Here is a 19,170-nt window from a genome sequence, read left to right as displayed (position 1 = left end):
CCTTCTGTAAAGCTCCTCTAACTTAAATATCCATGAAGTTCTCAGAATTTCTACTAAGTTTCCTCAATTTCTATGACGTACCCTGAGCTTCTTAGAAGTCCTTGAAGTTTTACGAAGTTCCCAGAAGTTAAACAAAAATCTTTTCTGGTTCAATGTGATTAATAGCTGATAAATAGTAGCATCGAACCTGCCAAGCTTAACTAAATTCCGGTAAGTCGAAAAAATATCAAACATTCTCGAGGGGCCCCCCATAAGCTACGCCAATGTGCTTAACATGTGAAGTCAAAATGTTATCTTGAAAAAAAGAACTTCAATTATGTGCACCATACTACACTCTAATTATCAAATATTTCTTATGTTTTAAAAAGTCTTCACAAATTATGAAATTTCTTCACTTAAATTGAAATGTCTACAAATCTGCAATCCCCTGCTGGTGCTCTTTCTGCCTCATTTCTGTTAATAGTTTAGCCGAGGAGCTTCAACAAATGAACCCCTTCCAAGTAAATCGAACTGCATCCCTCGTTCGTGACCGGGCGTATCCAAACAACACGTGTACGGTCCACACTCCATTACGACTCTGCATCATCTATTCAGACAGCCGGTAGCACCGTATTCGCTACTATTTACTACTCACGTTGAACTTAACCCTTCTCGCCTTCGGCAAATATGAATTGCCTGTAGTGGAAACAAAGCAGTGGTACTGACTATCCCGATGATTAGTCTCGGCATCGATTTTTCGCCGTTGCAAAGTCATTCAAATGAAGCCAAGTCCACACAGGAATCCTGGACAAAGACCCACCGTCAGTTGCAGCTGACGAGGCCGGTTGAATCCGCTTTTCCCTTGTATAGCCATTATTATAAAATCCAAACGGAGTAGCAATTTTAAATGGCAGCAGCAGCAGCAGTATTGCTTCCGGGAAACAGTGCAACGGTGCAACGACTACGACGGCGGCATCATAAATCTTTTATTTCGCTTAAGTTAAGCAAGCGTCTGGAAAAAAAAACTTGGCTTCAATGCATTTGCTTTTGTTCGCTGCTAGCTACCTTTCCTAATGGTTTCCATTTTCAAGCTTTATTCCGGCAGTATCGCCTGGTATGTTATCCTTTTCTGGGAAAACTGTTATGAAAGTCGATGCCGTCGTCCTACCATGCGTATGGGGTAGGTACCAACCTACTGCTGTGACGGTGGAAAACTGCGTGGGCGTCGTCTCGAAATAGGAAAAGTTCCATATTTAATTGAAGCCCACGAGCTACGAGAAGAGTGGGCTCAGCCTCGACCGTCATCAACAACGACTGTTGATGCGTCGAGCTTCGGAAATTGCAATCTGCGAATTCACCTGAGCAACATGTCTAGAGCGACAATTGAATTAGGCGGAACTAGCAATGCCATTCGATGAAGGAAGTTTTCTCTATCAGATGCTGGTGTTCGATTACTTGGATGTGTTTTGATTCCCGAGAAATTTGCGTTTGAAATCATTGTTTACATTTGGTTGTTTCGCCTATTTCGATTGTTGCTCTAGATAAACAGAATCAGAGATCCTTTGCCCAAGTGTGTAATTTTATCATTTAAATGATTAAAGTGGTGCTTCATTCTCTCCACTTATTGATGTAGTGGTTTATCATGCCACGGCGAAGGCTCTGACGTCAGCTAAGCGTTGCTGTTTAGATGCGTGGTAAATTTGTGGGTGGATTGATGAATGGAATCGAATCATAGGAATGCTTTGGTAGCGTCGTCGTATGTCTTTGACGAACGAGGGTGGATGGTTGAATTATTTCGGAAAATACGTTTCTGTTCTGGATCTATTTCTAATCGATCATGGCCATTTCCATTCCAGTGAACTGAACTTGGTGCGTCATAATCAGTTCCAATTGTGTGATAGGTGAGTGATTTGTTCCGGAAAATCTCTTACCCCAATGAAATCAATGCTGGTCGTTATTCAGCTCCGATTGGTCATGAACATTCTAGATAAATTTCTACCGAATGCAAACAATTTACCACCTTCCAGATACTTTGTGTCTGAACTGATCTAGTTTCTCTGACAGAACCGTTTTTTCCCCCGAATCGATCAACCTTCACTTAATACACCTTTAGACATATGGCCTCATCCCACGGTGGTGATATGAATAATGGTTTCTCGAGCATGACACGGACAGTATACGGCAACACTGCCATATAGCCGAGTGCAATACACTCCCCGGAACTTCTCATACTGGGTTAAGGATCTTTCCACCATCCATGAGAATGCCCAACGTGCACGACCGTTGAATGTAATGCATATTTGCGTTCCGTTTACTCAAATTCGCGGAAAATGTACACACTTATACGAGCGTCAATTTTCGTATAAAATCAAGTCATAGCAGACGCAAAATTCAGCCCAATCAAACGTCCTTTCGTCGAGTAACGATTTTTTCACTCTGGAAGCACTTAATGTTACATGATATGTCCCAAACAACCAAAAGTTCCGCATTCCACGATAAAATCCACTTAAAAGTTAGCAACTTCAAAGTTTCGAACAAGTTCCCTGTGGAATTTCTTAGCAACTTTAAAGTTTCTAACAAGTTCCGTCGAAGCCCATATGAAGCAATCCGACAAGTATTTATTTGTAGCAGTGTCAAGCGCAAAATTAGTTCTTTATTAGTGTGTAGATCAATGATAGACTGAGTCAATTTTTACTCAAATATGAGTAAACGTAACTCAACTGTGAGTGAAATTTACTCATATTTGAGTGAAAATTTACTCAATCGATGAGTGGTCTACGATTTTAAGAATTTGACTAAATGGAACTCACATATGAGTCACTCTCGCTTAGCCGTGTGGACTACGAGTGGAACTTTTCCCCTTGATGGATTCTAAAGATTAGACGACGATGGTTGGTGAAAAGGTAGTTTTTCCAGCTTGTGCCACTGTGGGACACCACCGAACATTGCACGTGACCTTTACCAACGGTGTTTGCGTTGTCCCCTTTTGGGGGTGGCAAAAAGGAGAGCATGGGAAATAATAAATTGTTTGCATGTTTTGCTGTGAGTCATCGAAAATTGTTCTCGAACAGCTGCCGGTGGGTTGAATCCACGCGAAGAGCTGGTTGTTTACATTTGGGGTGCAGTGGTGCTCGTGTGGAAATGGTGCTACAGGGAAAACGTGGGCAATACCCTTCTTCTTCTTCTAGGCTTCTTTTGCGAGCGTTTTGCCGGCTCTCAAATTAGTGTTGTAGATGCAATTCCCCAGTTATTAATTGAGGGCTCCTTATGTCAAACAATGCACAGTGTCACAATTTCAACTGGTTTTGAACTACTTCAACAGAGCGGCACCGGTGGTGTAGTGGTAAGCGTGATTACCTCTCACCCCAGCAGGCCTGGGTTCAATCCCAGTCGGCGCCGCCGGGATGTTCTGAGGCATAACATCTCTGATCACGCCTTCCTTCGGAAGGGAAGTAAAGCCGTTGGTCCCCGGTTCATGAGTTGATGGGTCGATAGGTAGGGTCCAGGTGTGGGAGCTGCCTTTCTGGCGTCGGTAGCATTGGTGCTCAGCACGGAAAACAAGATCGACGGCACATATCCCCCGCGTAAAAAGCGACTCCAGTGTATTTCGAATTGCGTTATTCGACTTGTTGGATCGTAGCGTTGGAAGGAGATTCTTTAATCCCGTGGATTTCGCGTAAGTGTCTTTGCTTACGGGTTCACCCTTCCATTTTTGGCTCTTCATACAGCGATATTGTGAATTCAAATCGGTAGCTGAAATTGATCTTGCTATTAAGTGGAGCTGCATACAAGACAAGATCTTCGAACGGATGGTGGCTACCTTACATATATACTATTTCAACTGGTTTTGAGCCTATTCTGATGCTGATGATGATGATAGTGTCCGATAGCTGTGGGCTCTCCTCACTGTTGAACTTGATCAAGCTTAATAACCTCTGATTGCCATCAGCAAATGGCTGTATGAAGGGCCAACAACAAATGGATGGATTGATAGGCAATTCGTCTATTGATTGCTTTGGGGCAGTTAAGAATCTCCTTCCAACAACTCTATCAGTCAATTGGTCGGCAAACGAGCCATCCAATAGGAAGATACCCCAATGAGTGGGGAGAAGAGCTCACCCATTATCCACGAAATGAGAGCAATAGGAAGTTGACATCTTCAATCTCTCCCAACTGGTGTTCTACCCCAAAATTCCTAGGAAGATCTGAAAATTATCGATTAAAGCTTTCCTAATGGTTTCCATTTTCAAGCTTTATTCCGGCAGTACCGCCTTGTATCCTTTTCTGGGAAAACTGTTATGAAAGTCGATGCCGTCGTCCTAACACGCGTATGGGGTAGGTACCACCTACTGCTGTGACGGTGGAAAACAACGTGGGGTTCGTTTTAAAATAGCAAAAGTTCCATATTTTATTGAAGCCCACGAACTACGAGAAAAGTGGGCTCAGCCTCGACCGTCATCAACAGCGACTGTTGATGCGTCGAGCTTCGCAAATTGCAATCTGCGAATTCATCTGAGCAACATGTCTAGACCGACAATTGAAATAGGCTTAATTAACAATGCCATTCGATAAGGAAGTTTGCTCTATCAGATGCTGGTGTTGGATTACTTGGATGTGTTTTGATTCTCGAGAAATTTGCGTTTAATGTCATTGTTTACATTTGGTTGTTTCGCCTATTTCAATTGTTGCTCTAGATAAACAGATCCTTTGCGTAATTTTACCATTCAAACGATTAAAGTGGTGCTTCATTCTCTCCGCTTATTGAAGTAGATTAAAGCGATTTTTTCAGGCATGAGCTCATACTTGCGGTTGCGCCTGGTTTATTTTCGGTCATAAAACTAGTGTAAACAACTTTCAAAATGGAGTTAAAAAATAACTTTTACACATATTTGACATATGGGGCTTATTTGACCCCATGTATTTGACCGATGTTTCCAGCCTCGCTCACTGTTCCACGAATCTGCCGCTCAGCTGGTGGTCCGATGTAGTAACCGGACCGAGGGTTCCAGTCTCAGTCACGGTTTCACGAATCTGCTGCTCCCTCTGTCAGTCCGCTAGTGCCGCTATCCCTTCTGCTGCTAGGCCTTTGCTGGTCGTCCGCTCTCTCCACAGTCCGTCATAAGAATGCCGTCAACGAGCTTAGGTACCTCATATTTATCCCTTTAGCTGTATCAAAATTCCCGAACCAATCAGATTCCGTTTACATACGGTCTATCACGCTTCACGCTCACTCGATTCTACTCATTTCTATTCCACGCTAGCTATATCTACTACATTCTTCCCCTCTCCTACTCTCCTTAATTGAGGACTGGGGGCAATTTATCAACCCTCTCGGGGCATTTTATCAACCCTCTCGAGGGAATTTCTTCTCACTTCTCGGAGGAATTTCTTCTACCCTCTCGGGGAAAATTGCATCTACCTTCTCGGAGGGATTTCTTCTACCCTCTAGGTGGAATTCCATCTACCCCCTCAGGGGAATTCCAGCTGCCCTCTCAGGGAGCGCCAGTAGCATCCTCGCAAGAAAGAGGATGGTTCTCACTTACCGAGTTGCGCCACTGTCGTGACTGGACCGAGGTTTCCAGCCTAGGTCACAGTTCCACAAATCTGCCGCTCAGCTGGTGGTCCGATGTTGTATCCGGACCGAGGGTTCCAGCCTCAGTCACGGTTCCACGAATCTGCTGCTCCCTCTGTCGGTCCACTAGTGCCGCTATCCCTTCTGCTGCTAGTCCTTTGCTGGTCGTCCGCTCTCTTTACAATCCGTCAAAAGAATGCCGTCAATTTTTTTTTTTTTTTTTTAAATGATCTTTATTTTTGTTTAACTTGGACGATTACCATATAAATTTTTACTAAGTGATTTAATTGCTTTCTTCATCTTTAGGTATGGGCAAAATTCAAAATTTGTTTTACAGAATTAGTCCTAGACTTAGTACACGGTCGACCACCTTGGTGGGATTGGTTTGTTTTGTTTTTAGAATTTGAAGAGAAACTACTTAATACTACTATTTACAGCTTAAAACTAACCTACTCTACTATATACACTTAACCTACTATGTACAAATTGCTTATTAAAGCATGTTCAGAAAGATTGCATTTTTGAATAAATTTAGTTGTCATATCATCAATTTTGGAATCTACTTTGGGAATTTCTGCCTCTTGATGGAGGTCTGCTATTCTTGTGTCGAATGGACGATCTAGGATCATCCTCAACACTCTATTCTGTGCAACCTGGATTTTGTTCCTGTGGGTCTGAGCGCACGATTCCCACACCGGGGCGGCATAGAAGATCGCGGGGGCTATGATCTGTTTGTAAACAGCCAGTTTGTTTTGCCTTGAGAGGCGGGATCTGCGGCAAATGAGCGGATACAAACACCTAACCAAGGCGGAGCACTTAACTAGGGTTTTCTCTATGTGCGAGCGGAACAGGAGCTTCTCATCGAACAACATCCCGAGATAAGTAACATCAGTGGACCACTCGACCCTTGTACCATCCATTATTACGGTACAGGAGGGAGACGGTTTAAGTTTTAATGATTGTCTGTGAAGGAACATGATCGCTTGGGTTTTCGAGGCGTTGATTTTGATTTTCCACGAGGTGGCATAATCAGTAAAGGTGTCAAGGCATCGTTGCAGCTTGTTCGTAATTTCACGAGGCATCCTACCCTTGACGGCTATCGCGGTGTCATCTGCGAACAGAAAGAACACGCAACCGTCTCCTAGAGGAGGGATGTCCGACGTGTAGATGCTGTAAAGCAGTGGTCCCAGCAGACTCCCTTGCGGAACACCTGCTGGGATCGGAAATTGTCCCGAAAGGGAACTATTCAACGACACCCTGAACGACCTTTGCTGGAGATAGTTATGGGTGATTTTCACAAGGTATGGTGGAAAGTTGGAGTTACAAAGCTTGTATATAAGTCCGTCGTGCCAGACATTGTCAAACGCCTTTTCGACGTCTAACAAGGCCATGGCTGTGGACTTGGATACAGCTTTGTTACTTCGGATGTTATTCATCACCCGCACTAGCTGATGATTGGTGGAATGCCCCTTGCGGAACCCGAACTGTTCCGGAAGAAGAATGTCATGTTCCTCCACAAACTTGTTTAGTTGGCTGAGGATCAATTTTTCGAACAGCTTGCTCAGCGCTGAGAGCAGGCTAATCGGTCTGTAGCTTGACGGTAGTGAAGGGTCTTTCCCAGGTTTGCGGATCGGGATGATTTTTGCCACCTTCCAGATGCTTGGAAAGTAGTGCAGCTCCAAGCATCTGTTGAGGATGGCAGCCAGCAGCGAGTGCACCCTCGCGCTGAGATTTTTCAACTCTAGGTTGAATATTCCGTCAAACCCGGGAGCCTTCATGTTCGTACTGTGTTTCAGCGCTGAGCAAATTTGTTCCTCTGTAATCCGTTCTTCTGGAGGGACGGCACAAGGGGAGGCATCTAACGTCTGGACGCACTGCACAACCTGGTTCTCGAGTGGACTTGGGATTGTAGAGCCAAGCAAATGCGACTGGGCAATGTGCTCCCCAATTGCATTGGCCTTCTCTTCGTTGGTGATAAGCCGTTCGTCATTGACTCTAAGTGGTGGAATGGGCTTGGGGTGAGACTTCAGCACCTTGGCAACCTTCCAGAATGGTCTGGAACGGTCGTCCAGGTTCTGAACGAGCCGCCCGAAACTCTCGTTCCGGATTGCGATCTGCCGATTCAGATCGACCATTTCGTATTTACGCTGCAGATCCCCAGTCCGCTGAAACTGGCGTCTACGAACATTTCTGAGCCGAATCAAGAGTTTGGTGTGGGAATCAATTGCTTGAAACTTACCCCTCACAGGAACTCGTCGAACGCACTCTTCGTCAGCCACGGATATGGCTTGATGGAGACCCTCCAGGGCCCGGTCGATGTCATCCACTGTGTCGAGCGGTGGGTTGTCGTCGATGTGGCGGTCGACCACGCGTCGAAACTGAACCCAGTTGACTCGATGGTAGTCCTTCCGCTGGCACGGTGCAGGGGCCACGTTGTAGCCCAGCTCGGTCAGCACCGGTTGGTGGTCCGAACTCAGGTCGTTGACGGCAACCGGCTTGGCTAATCTGGTGTTTGCCAAGAACAGGTCCAGCGTCGATGGGTTGCCCGTCGGTGATGTGAAGGTTGGTTCGTCCGGAAACCAGACGGAATAGAGACCATGCTGGGAATGGTCGAATAGCAGGCGGCCGTTCTGGTTCTGCTGGTAGTTCCGCCAGGCCTCGTGCCGGGCGTTCAGGTCCCCTCCGATTACAAAGCGGGCATTGGTGTGGGTTATGATGGCAAGGTCGTTCTTGAACTGCTGTGCTGTACCATTGCTAACGGTACATTGCCGGGGGCAGTAGACAACGATGAACCGGACGTTTCCGGTCGATGTTTCCACCTCAACGCCGACGGCCTCGATGATGGAAGTGCGGTAGTGGGGTAGGGTGCAGTACTTGATGCCTTTCTTGATGATGACCGCGACACCGCCCCCCCTGGAGCTGGTGCGATCAAGCCGGACAATGCTGTGGTCGGGCAGCCAGAAGCTGTCACCGGTCTTGAGGTGGGTCTCGGTGAGAAGGCCCACGTCGATGTCGTGCTTGCGGAGGAAGTCTGCAAGCTCAATGTTTTTTGCCCCTACGGAGCGAGCGTTCCAGTTGGCGATCTTTATGGGTTCACGGTCCATAATTAGCGACGAAGGAGATGATAGCTTGGAGCTGTTGTGTTCTTGTTGCGCAGGTGCGCTTGATGATGATGGCCTGGGCCAACAGTGTGACGATCTCATCCGTTGACAGCGGAGAATCGTCTGTAGCTTCACCGGTTGTACCGGCCAATCCCGGAGCAGGGGGATCCGTCGATGGGCCGGAGGCTTGACTGGGTACTGCAGCGGCAGCCGACTGGGCAGCAGCCAACTGTTGGTTGAGCGGGAGCGGCGCCAACACTGGAATTGGCCGTGGTTGGACCGGTGATAACGGAGGAAAGTTCTGCGCGTTGTTTTCCGGGACCTTCTTGCGACCGGGCTGGTTGTTGGACGAGGCCTTCTTCCGGATCTCGGCGTATTCGGCCCGCTTCGGACAGGCCTTACTCGTGGCCTTGTGGGCAGCACCGCAGTTGGCGCATGTGGGAGCGGCTTCCTCGATGTTGTCGCAGTCGTCGATCTTGTGGTTTTTGCCGCATTTGATGCAGCGGCTGGCCATGCGGCAGTTCCTGGTGCCGTGCCCGAACAATAGGCAGTTCGAGCACTGAGTGACGCCACGGTGGGTTGGCTTATACCGCTCCCACTTCACTACGATGTGGAACAGTGTGCGTGTCGTATGGAGATCCTTCACGGTTGTGGAGTTCTTCTGCAGATGGACCAAGTAGAGCTGGTCACGATACTTGATGGCCTTGCTGCGGGTCATCTTGTGGATTTCGACCGGCTTGAGGCCGTTCGCCTTAATCTCGTCCATTAAGGTGGTGGTGTCCATGTCGTGGAGCCCGCGCAGCACCACTTTCAGCGGCTTGGTGGCCTCGACATCGTGGGAGAAGTACTCCAGCTTCATCCTGTCCAAGAGGGCCTGGACTGCGTTGTAGTGATTTTCGGCCGAGACCATCAGTTTGTAGCCTTCCGTGCACCGTTGAATGGTGCAGCGAAGGCCCTGCTTAATGTAGAAATCCAGCTGCTCCCATAGCCCGGGAGGGAAGCCCTTCACATAGAAGGGTGGCAACTTAACTTTTTTAGGCACCGTCTCAGGGTCCGACTGCGGCTGGGCTCCGTTCTGCAGGGCGGAGAACGGATTGTTGCTCAGCAGCTTTTTTGCTGCCGATGCGGTGGCGCTGATGTCTTCAGGTCTGGGTCGTTTAGTTCCGGGAGGCCCCGGCTGCGGGTCCGCAACGCCTGTCGGGACGGGCAATGGGGTTTTCTTCTGCTTCTTCTGAGCTGGCTCGGTGGTCGCGCCGTCTCCTGGGAGAGTCTGTTTTCCCGATAAGCCGGCACTCGCGTTACCGCGCGATTTCTTACCCATGGCTGGGTCAGCGAGAGCGTCACTATACAACGCGGAGCTAATTCGACTTGCGAACGAACGAACGAAACTAGAGAGAATTCAAATCGACTGAACTGCTCAACAGTCTGGCAGCGAATGATGCCGTCAACGACTGACTTACTGACTTAAATGATCTATATTTCTTGAATTTGTGTGGTTTACATGTATAACTTATCAAGTGACACAGATGCGTCTTTTCAACTTTAGTTCCTGTGAAATTTCAATTATTATTAATTACAGTTCCTAGTCCTATCAGGCCTGTTTTAGAGAATGACCACCTTGGTGGGATTGGTTTGTTTGAAAATTTGAAAAAGGAGACTACTTATAACTACTATTTACAACTACAACTAACCTACAACTACTATGTACACCTAACCAACTATATACAAATTGCTTATCAAAGCATGTTCTGATAAATTACATTTTTGTGCAAATTTAGTCTTAATTTCGTTAATTCTGGAATCTATTTTGGCAATGCCTGCCTCTTCGTGTAAATTTGTTATTCTAGTGTCAAAAGGACGATCAAGTACCATCCTCAGCACTCTATTCTGAGCGACCTGGATTTTGTTCCTGTGAGTCTGTGCACATGATTCCCACACCGGAGCTGCGTAGAGGATCGCAGGTGCTATGATTTGTTTGTAGACGGCCAGTTTGTTCACCCTTGAGAGGCGGGATCTGCGGCAAATCAGCGGAAACAGACACCTAACCAAGGTAGAACACTTGACTACAGTTTTCTCTACATGCGAACGGAAGAGGAGCTTTTCATCGAACAACATCCCGAGATAGGTAACTTCGGTAGACCACTCAACCCTTGTGCCATCCATGATTACAGTACAAGATGGAGCCGGTTTCAGTTTGGGCGATTGCCGATGGAGGAACATGATCGCTTGTGTTTTGGTGGCATTGATTTTGATTTTCCACGTGGTGGCATAATCAGCAAAGGCGTTAAGGCATCGTTGAAGTTTGTTCGTTATTTCGCGAGGCATCCTTCCTTTGACGGCTATTGCGGTATCATCTGCGAACAGGAAAAACACGCAACCGTCACCGAGGGGAGGAATGTCGGAAGTGTAAATGCTGTAAAGCAAGGGGCCCAGCAGACTACCTTGCGGGACTCCTGCTGGGATGGAAAACGTGTCTGAGAGACAACCATTCAACGATACCTTAAACGACCTTTGCTGAAGGTAGTTACGGGTGATTTTAACCAGATGTAATGGGAAGTTGAAGTTACAAAGCTTGTACACAAGTCCGTCATGCCAAACATTGTCAAACGCCTTTTCAACGTCTAACAAGGCCATGGCTGTGGACTTGGATACAGCTTTGTTACTTCGGATGTTATTCATCACCCGTACTAGCTGATGATTGGTGGAGTGCCCCTTTCTGAATCCAAACTGTTCCGGAAGGAGAATGTTGCTTTCCTCGACAAACTTGAGCAAACGATTGAGAATGAGTTTCTCGAACAATTTGCTCAGCGCTGAAAGGAGGCTGATAGGTCTGTAGCTTGAAGACAATGTTGGATCCTTACCGGGTTTGCGGATCGGTATGATTTTTGCTACTTTCCAGATGCTTGGAAAGTAGTGCAGTTCCAAACATCTGTTGAAGATAGCGGTTAGAAGAGACTGCACTTTCATGCTGAGTCTCTTCAAGATCAAGTTGAATATACCGTCAAACCCGGGAGCCTTCATGTTCTTGGTGCATGTCAGCGCTGAGCAAATTTGTTGTACTGTAATCATATCCGCCGGAGGCACGACACAAGGGGAGGTATCTAGGTTTTGAACGCATTGCGCAACCTGATCATCGAGCGGACTTTGGATAGTCGAGCCAAGCAAATGCGATGAAACGACATGCTTGCCGATCGCATTTGCTTTCTCCTGAGGGGTAATTAAAAGCCGATCGTCATCATTTTCGACTTTGAGAGGTGGAACGGGTTTGGGATGATTTTTCAGGACCTTGGCTACCTTCCAGAATGGTCTGGAGCGGTCATCCAGATTCTGGACAACACGCCCGAAACTTTCATTTCGGAGTGAGTTCATTCTGGAAGCAATCTGCCTATTCAGATCGGCCATTTCACGTTTTTTGCCCAGATCTCCAGTTCTCTGAAACTGGCGTCTACGAACATTTCTCAACCGAATCAGTAATTGGGTGTGGGAATCAATAGCAACAAACTTACCCCTCACAGGAACTTGTCGAACGTATGCCTCGTCAGCCATGGATATGGCCTGTTGGAGCCCTTCCAACGTCCGGTCGATGTCATCTACGGTGTTGAGTAGTGGATTTTCATCGATGTTGCTGTCCACCATTCGTCCGTACTGCACCCAGTTGACATGGTGGTAGTCTTTACGCAGGCAGCTTCTAGCAGGAACCACATTGACACCGACTTCAGTCACCACCGGTTGGTGGTCGGAGCTGAGATCGTTGTGCGCCTCCGGCTTGGATAGTCCGATGTTTGACAGGAAAAAGTCCAGCGTGGAGGGATTTCCCGCCGGAGAGATGAAAGTTGGTTCGTCCGGAAATTGCACTGTGTACAGTCCATGTTGTGCGTGGTCGAACAATAGACATCCGTTTCGGTTCCTCTGGTAGTTCCGCCAAGCTTCATGGCGGGCGTTCAGGTCGCCCCAACGATGAATCGGGAGCTAGTACGGGTGATGGCGGTCAGGTCCTTCTTGAATTGGATTCCTAATCCGTTGCTTGCGGTACACTGACGTGGGCAGTAAACAGCGATGAACCGGACGTTTCCAGTTGGTGATTCCACCTCCACACTAACGGCCTCGATGATAGAAGTGCGGATTTGGGGCAGAGTGCAAAACTTGATTCCCTTTCTGACGATGACCGCTACACCACCCCCCCTGGAGCTGGTGCGATCAAGCCGGATAATGTTGTGGTCAGGCAACCAGAAGCTGTCACCGGACTTTAGGTGGGTCTCGGTTAGAAGAACCACGTCGATGCTATGCTTGCGGAGGAAGTCGGCAAGCTCAATCTGTTTTGCTCTTACAGAGCAAGCGTTCCAAGTAGCGATGGTTAGCGGTTTAGACGCCATACTGGATGATGAACTTACCGAGCACTTGGATCTGTTCGGGCTTATTGCGGCACTTACGTAGAGCACCGGTCATGTTGACGAAAATTTCCACCAGTTCATCCGCTGAAAACAGATCGGGGTTGTTGTTTTGCGCTGGTGGTTGTCTCCAGAATCCAGGGGGGGATGGAGAGCTTTGGCCAGCAGAATCACCAGAAGTTTCTTGAGCGGAATTCACCCGCGAATTTGCTTGCCTTTGCTGAGGAGCACGAAGAGGCGGGAAATCCTCCGTCCGAAATGCCGGAACTTTGTCCTTCTTGCGTCCTGGTTGGTTGTTAACTGCCGCCTGTTTTCGGATGCGTTTGAAGTCCTCGCGTTTGGAGCACTGTCTGTCGGAACCTTGGTGAGCACCACCACAGTTGGCGCATTTTAACGCCACGGCTTCATCCGCAGGGCAGTCGGAAGTGGCGTGGTCTTGAGCGCAATTGCCGCAGCGTGGCTTAATGTTACAGTTGCGGGTGCCGTGTCCAAAGTTCAGACACCGTTGGCACTGAGTCACATCGCGATGGCCGCCACGGTATGGCTCCCAGCGGACGATGATGCAATTAATGGAGCGGATGGCTTTCAGCGCGTTGAGCGTCACCGTTCCCTTCTGGAAGTGTACCAGGAAAAGGCAATCCGGATACGCCTTCACATTCTCGTCTCTTCTTGTCATCCGATAGACGGCACTTGGGGCCAGCTTGTACCGGTCCCTGATTTCAGCTTCGATAAACTTCGGGTCGAAGTTTGGTAGGCCCCTGATGACGACCTTGAATGGTTTCTCACCGGGAATGTCGTGGGTGAAGAATTCCACCTTGGAAGTCCTCAGGTGGGCGACGACCAAGTCATACTCCGCTTTGGTACGGAGCACCACCTTGGTGCCGACTCTGCCCAACTTGTATTCGGCTTTAACGCCCAGCGTCGCTAGATCCGCGATGAGCTCATTAAGATGAGCATTTTTTACCACCAATGGAGGTAGCTTCATTTTTGCCGCACTCGGGCCGGCAGAATTTTCGTTGTCGATGGCGTCGCCGAAATCACCGATGTCGCTGGCGTTCGTTGCTGTGACGTCATCACGTCCACTCGCACCATCGGACTGGCCTTGGTTTTTCTTCCTCTTCTTGGATCGCTTCACCGTCAACGAGCTTAGGTACCTCATATTTATAGTCTAACTGTATAAAAATTCCCGAACCGATCAGATTCCGGTCTATCACGTTTCACGCTCACTCGATTCTACTCATTTCTATTCCACGCTAGCTATATCTACTACATTCTTCCCCTCTCCTACTCTCCTTAATTGAGGACCGGGGGCAATTTATCAACCCTCTCGCGGCATTTTATCAACCCTCTCGGGGGAATTTCATCTACCTTCTCGGAGGGATTTCTTCTACCCTCTAGGTGGAATTCCATCTACCCCCTCAGGGGAATACCAGCTGCCCTCTCAGGGAGCGCCAGTAGCATCATCGCAAGAAAGAGGAAGGTTCTCACTTACCGAGTTGCGCCATTGTAGTAACTGGACCGAGGTTTCCAGCCTAGGTCACAGTTCCACAAATCTGCCGCTCAGCTGGTGGTCCGATGTTGTATCCGGACCGAGGGTTCCAGCCTCAGTCACGGTTCCACGAATCTGCTGCTCCCTCTGTCGGTCCACTAGTGCCGCTATCCCTTCTGCTGCTAGTCCTTTGCTGGTCGTCCGCTCTCTTTACAATCCGTCAAAAGAATGCCGTCAACGAGCTTAGGTACCTCATATTTATACGTCTAACTGTATAAACATTCCCGAACCGATCAGATTCCAGTCTATCACGTATTCCACATTAGCTCTATCTACTACAGTATTCTCATGTAAATTTCTCAATAGATTTCCAACGGTCACCTTTCAACTGTGAAAACATAATTAGTATCATCTACTAAAATTACCAGACTTAATAGATTATTACATTTCCGTTAAGAAAACATATATTCTAAATATAAAGCCTGGTCTACTTAGAATCCGGACACATAAAACCAGGTATTTCCCGTGATAGATTTGACATTTTTCCTACACGTAAATTGGTCAAAATGAAGGTAATTTTAATGTACTTTCATTCAAAAAATCCTAAATTACTCCGACGGCGTTCTTTGGAATCTTTTGCTGCACATTGGATCGGTCAACATTAGTGGCCATTTTTTTTCAGTTTCTAAGTAAATTTATCAAAGAAAAGAAACTTTAATTTGCTGGGGACATCCAGTGCGCAAAACAGTCAGGTTCAATAAGTCATTTTCATATGAATATGAACTGCCATCTGCCTCATCATTCACTGCCTCGTGAGAGTCTTAATGATTGAGAGGTAAACGAGTCACTGCCAGCACTCAGTCAGTAGCTCAATCAGCCCGTTTGTTCTTCCGTGATGGCACCCAATACTGCTCTGAATGACTGAGCGTACATTTTCTATGGAAAAATGCCTCAATTACATGCTGTAAGAGGGAAGGCAAGCGGTGTGAGTCACCTGTTCGTGAGTGACTGAATGTTTTTGTTGGCCCTTTCATAGCCTCGTCCTTTAAGCTGAGTTTAGACTAGGCAAGCCATTTGATCAACTCAGTTGAATTCAATTGGCTTGAAAAGTTGAGCCTAGTTCAACTTTTTTTCAATTCAAGTAAGTTGATCAACTCAGTTGAATGACATGGTTTACACGTTCAATTCGCGTTCAAGTCAGTTGAATTCAACTGACTTGATCAATTGACTTGCCCTGTCTAAACCCAGCTTGACCATTTGGTACAAACGGTCTGCACAGAGCAATGGATTGAATAGTGCAGTGCTTTCACACTCAGCATAAGCAGTCAATAAGTTTACGTTCTGGGGACATCACCCCGTGATTTTGTCCGGGAACCTGCCTGAAATCTTTCTTGTAATAGGTTTCGTCATCCATGAGAGGGCATCCTCTGTACTCCGCCACAATCCGGTCATACAGCTTCCGGGCGTGATTTCTAGCCGCTATATTCAGCTTCATTGTCCTGTTCGGCTGCTTGGAGGCACGGAATGAACGGTAACCTGCTCGCAGTCGGGTCCTCCGCACGGTACTACGACTGGCACCGTATTTTTTAGTGACATCGCATTCTGAGAGTCCTGGGGTTTTTTTGAACGACCTCAACGCCTTCAATGGTCTTTTCTCGTATTCCATATTGTACAACTTTTTTTTTTAATAAGAAACGCATCGAGACGAAACTTTCACCACTCAAACATGTGTACTTTCAAAACAAATCGCTTTCAAAAAATTCCAAATCCGACTACTAGAGGCGCTGCTATAGAATAAATTAAGTGCCCGGATTCCAAGTGGACCAGACTTTATGGGGTAAATGTCGGCTTCTGAATCCCATGACTGTTTTCGGCAACCATAATTTAAACGTTAATTTCACTATTTAATACCATAAAAACACTAAGCTGAATGTATTCAAACGATTCTTTCATCTTTACTCTGATAACATTTTTACGACTGTGAAATCCTGTTAGGCCAGATTTGTTTTTAAATGAAACATACACACTGAGTAGTTCCACGCCAAATGACGAATCGAAAAAACTCGACCTTTTCTGATTTGCATGAGTCTTAAAAAAATTGTTTGTAATGGACAATGATTCACATTTTTGCTAAAATTCAGCCATTTTGGATTTCCAAAAATTTCTAAAATGGTGTTTTCAATTTTTTTTCAAAGAATTGTAGCACGAAAATAGCGCTTCCGGTCAAAATGACATCTGAGACAAAATTGTAACGACAAATAATGTTTTTCTAGCAAAAATATTAAAAATTATCAGAGTTGGTTGGAAATGCTAACATGAAGCTTTAGTGTGATAATTTATTAGCTAGAGAATGATCTTAAGTAGAGGGTAGGTGGATAGTTCCGTTAGAGTACGGCAGTATGAATATTGAATAGAAGTTGAAAATGAGCGAAGGGCCATTAAAGCGACAGTTTTTAAAGTCAGACGCACATATTTTGCCTAACCCGTACGATGTACGTGGAGGGGTGTTCTGTGGTACCAGTCATAAGTATGGAATCGCTTAGAAAAGTATTGCAGCACTCATTTGAATATTGCCGAGTTACCTGTATCGAGTCACCCCCGATAAAGGTAACTAGGTGGCGGATAGAGCTGGGATGGCTGCAATACAAGTTATGGGCAGATACCCCATTCAAGAAGAAGGTTTCGTGATCGCCAAAATTAACGGAATATTCTTATGCTACGCACCCGATGGACGATGGAGCACTTCCACGAGACGCTGGTTGGACTTACCGAAGAGCTGATCGGACGAAGACCAATAGTCATCGGAGGAGACTTCAATGCTTAGGCAGTGTAGTGGGGAAACAGATGTACCAACGCAAGAGGACACATTCAGCTGGAAGCTCTGGCGAAGCTGGAAATTAGGCTGTTCAATAAAGGCACCACCAGCACTTTTCGCAGAGATGGTCGGGAATCCATTATCGACGTCACTTTATGCGGACTGCAGTCCGTCGCTGATGGAAAACATGAATTGGAGAGTGTGTGAAGGATATACCCATAGTGACCATCAGGCAATCCGATATGGCATCGGCCAACGGAATCCTGTGGCAGTACAGAGGACGAGAACTTGCTACCTGAAGTGGAACCTCCAGCTTACTGCTGCAACGAGGCCATTAGCACCCTCCGCGCTAGTTGTCTCAGAGCCAGAAGACGTGTTCAGAGAGCAATAATAGAAGCAGACAGAGAGGAACGTAGAGGAATGTTCCGAGCACATAAATTAAAGATAAAGCAGAGCAAGTCAAACTGTCTACTGGAGCTGGGTCGAGAAGATCAGATGTCAAGTTATGCCCGCTGAAATGTGCTTAGAGAACCTGATAGTCATCGTGGAGATAACGACGAAGTCACCAACAAGTAACTCGTAGCAGTGCCTGCTGGAGACACTCGGGAAACTCTTGGAGAGGATCATCCTAAACAGGCAGACGAAATGCACGGAGAGTGAGCAAGGATTGTCGGAGAGGCAGTTTTTCGGATTTCGAAAAGGAAGAGATAAAGTGGATGCAATTCGGACAGTTGTGGAGCCGGAAACTAACTATCCACGTCAAGAATGCGTTCAACAGCTCTAGCTGGGAGGCCGACGCTACTTCCAGAACCGGGTTCTGATCTACAAGCCAAATATGGGACAGAGATCGATTAAGATCACGGTAGGAATTCCACAAGGCTCCATCCTTGGTCCAACGCTCTGGAACGTGATTTAAAACGGCGGTCTGAAGCTACCCAAACGAGTTGAGATCGTTGGCTTTGCGGAAGACGTCATCTTACGGTAACAGGCAAGACGCTGGAATAGATGGAAATGTTTGCGACCGCCTCGGTTGACATGATTGGAAAGCTAATGCATGGGGCGAAGCTGCAGATAGCTCACAAAAAAAGTAAAGTGGTATTGATCAGTAACTTCAAAGCGCTGCGTGTGCGTGTTGAAATGCCTGGGAGTGATGGTCGACGACCGTTTGGCTTCAATAGCCACGTAGAATACGCCTACGAGAAAACAGCGAAGGCCATCAACGCGGTAGAAAGAATCTCGGGACGGCTCCTGGCTAGTGTATTTACGTTGATACTGAGATAGGGAGGTTCAGCCTTGGTTGCAGCGCTGAAAAGCAAGCGGAATTTAAGGAAACCGAACAGTACGTACCGGCTCAACAAACCGTACGCAAACTTTTCGAGACATTTGGTGTACCCTTTGTTGTAAGAACAGTAAACATTTATCAGTTATTCAATTAATAGGGGAAGAATGTATACCTTAATTTATTCAAACAAAAAAGTTAGATTTTTGATTTTAATGATAATAAGAACCACCCTAGAATTCATTGTCATAAAAATAAGGGCCTAACTATAAGGAACAACTTTGTAGGAGAGACTTTTAGTCTAAAGTTTCAATTTCAGGCTCAAAACATATCATTCCACCTAAATATGCATTCTGGACCACTGTGCAATAAAGAAGAGGGGGGGGGGAGAAAATCCCATAAAACTGTTTACGTAATTATTGAATATTCTCTATGAATAATTCGTTATGTTAAGCTCATGTCCACCAATTAAGATAACCTTCTACCAAGCCCTTGTTGTATTTCCCCATAATCATACCCTTCCCGTGTTGATTCGTCATATTTGACT

The 19,170-nt window shown here is 46.6% G+C and overlaps 1 protein-coding gene across 5 annotated transcripts in view; it reads left to right on the top strand.

Moving 5' to 3' along the window:
* Positions 1-19,170, top strand: part of Rgl (Ral guanine nucleotide dissociation stimulator-like) — a 173,948-nt gene that overhangs the window by 114,692 nt on the left and 40,086 nt on the right. The window lies entirely within an intron of this gene.

Source organism: Ochlerotatus camptorhynchus, unplaced genomic scaffold, assembly GCF_037179485.1.
Source record: "Ochlerotatus camptorhynchus isolate MF236.1 unplaced genomic scaffold, CSIRO-AGI_Acam_v1.1 ptg000107l, whole genome shotgun sequence".
Classification (NCBI taxonomy): domain Eukaryota; kingdom Metazoa; phylum Arthropoda; class Insecta; order Diptera; family Culicidae; genus Ochlerotatus; species Ochlerotatus camptorhynchus.
Note: the sequence above shows the minus strand (reverse complement) of the source record. Positions and strands in the feature narration are given on the sequence as shown.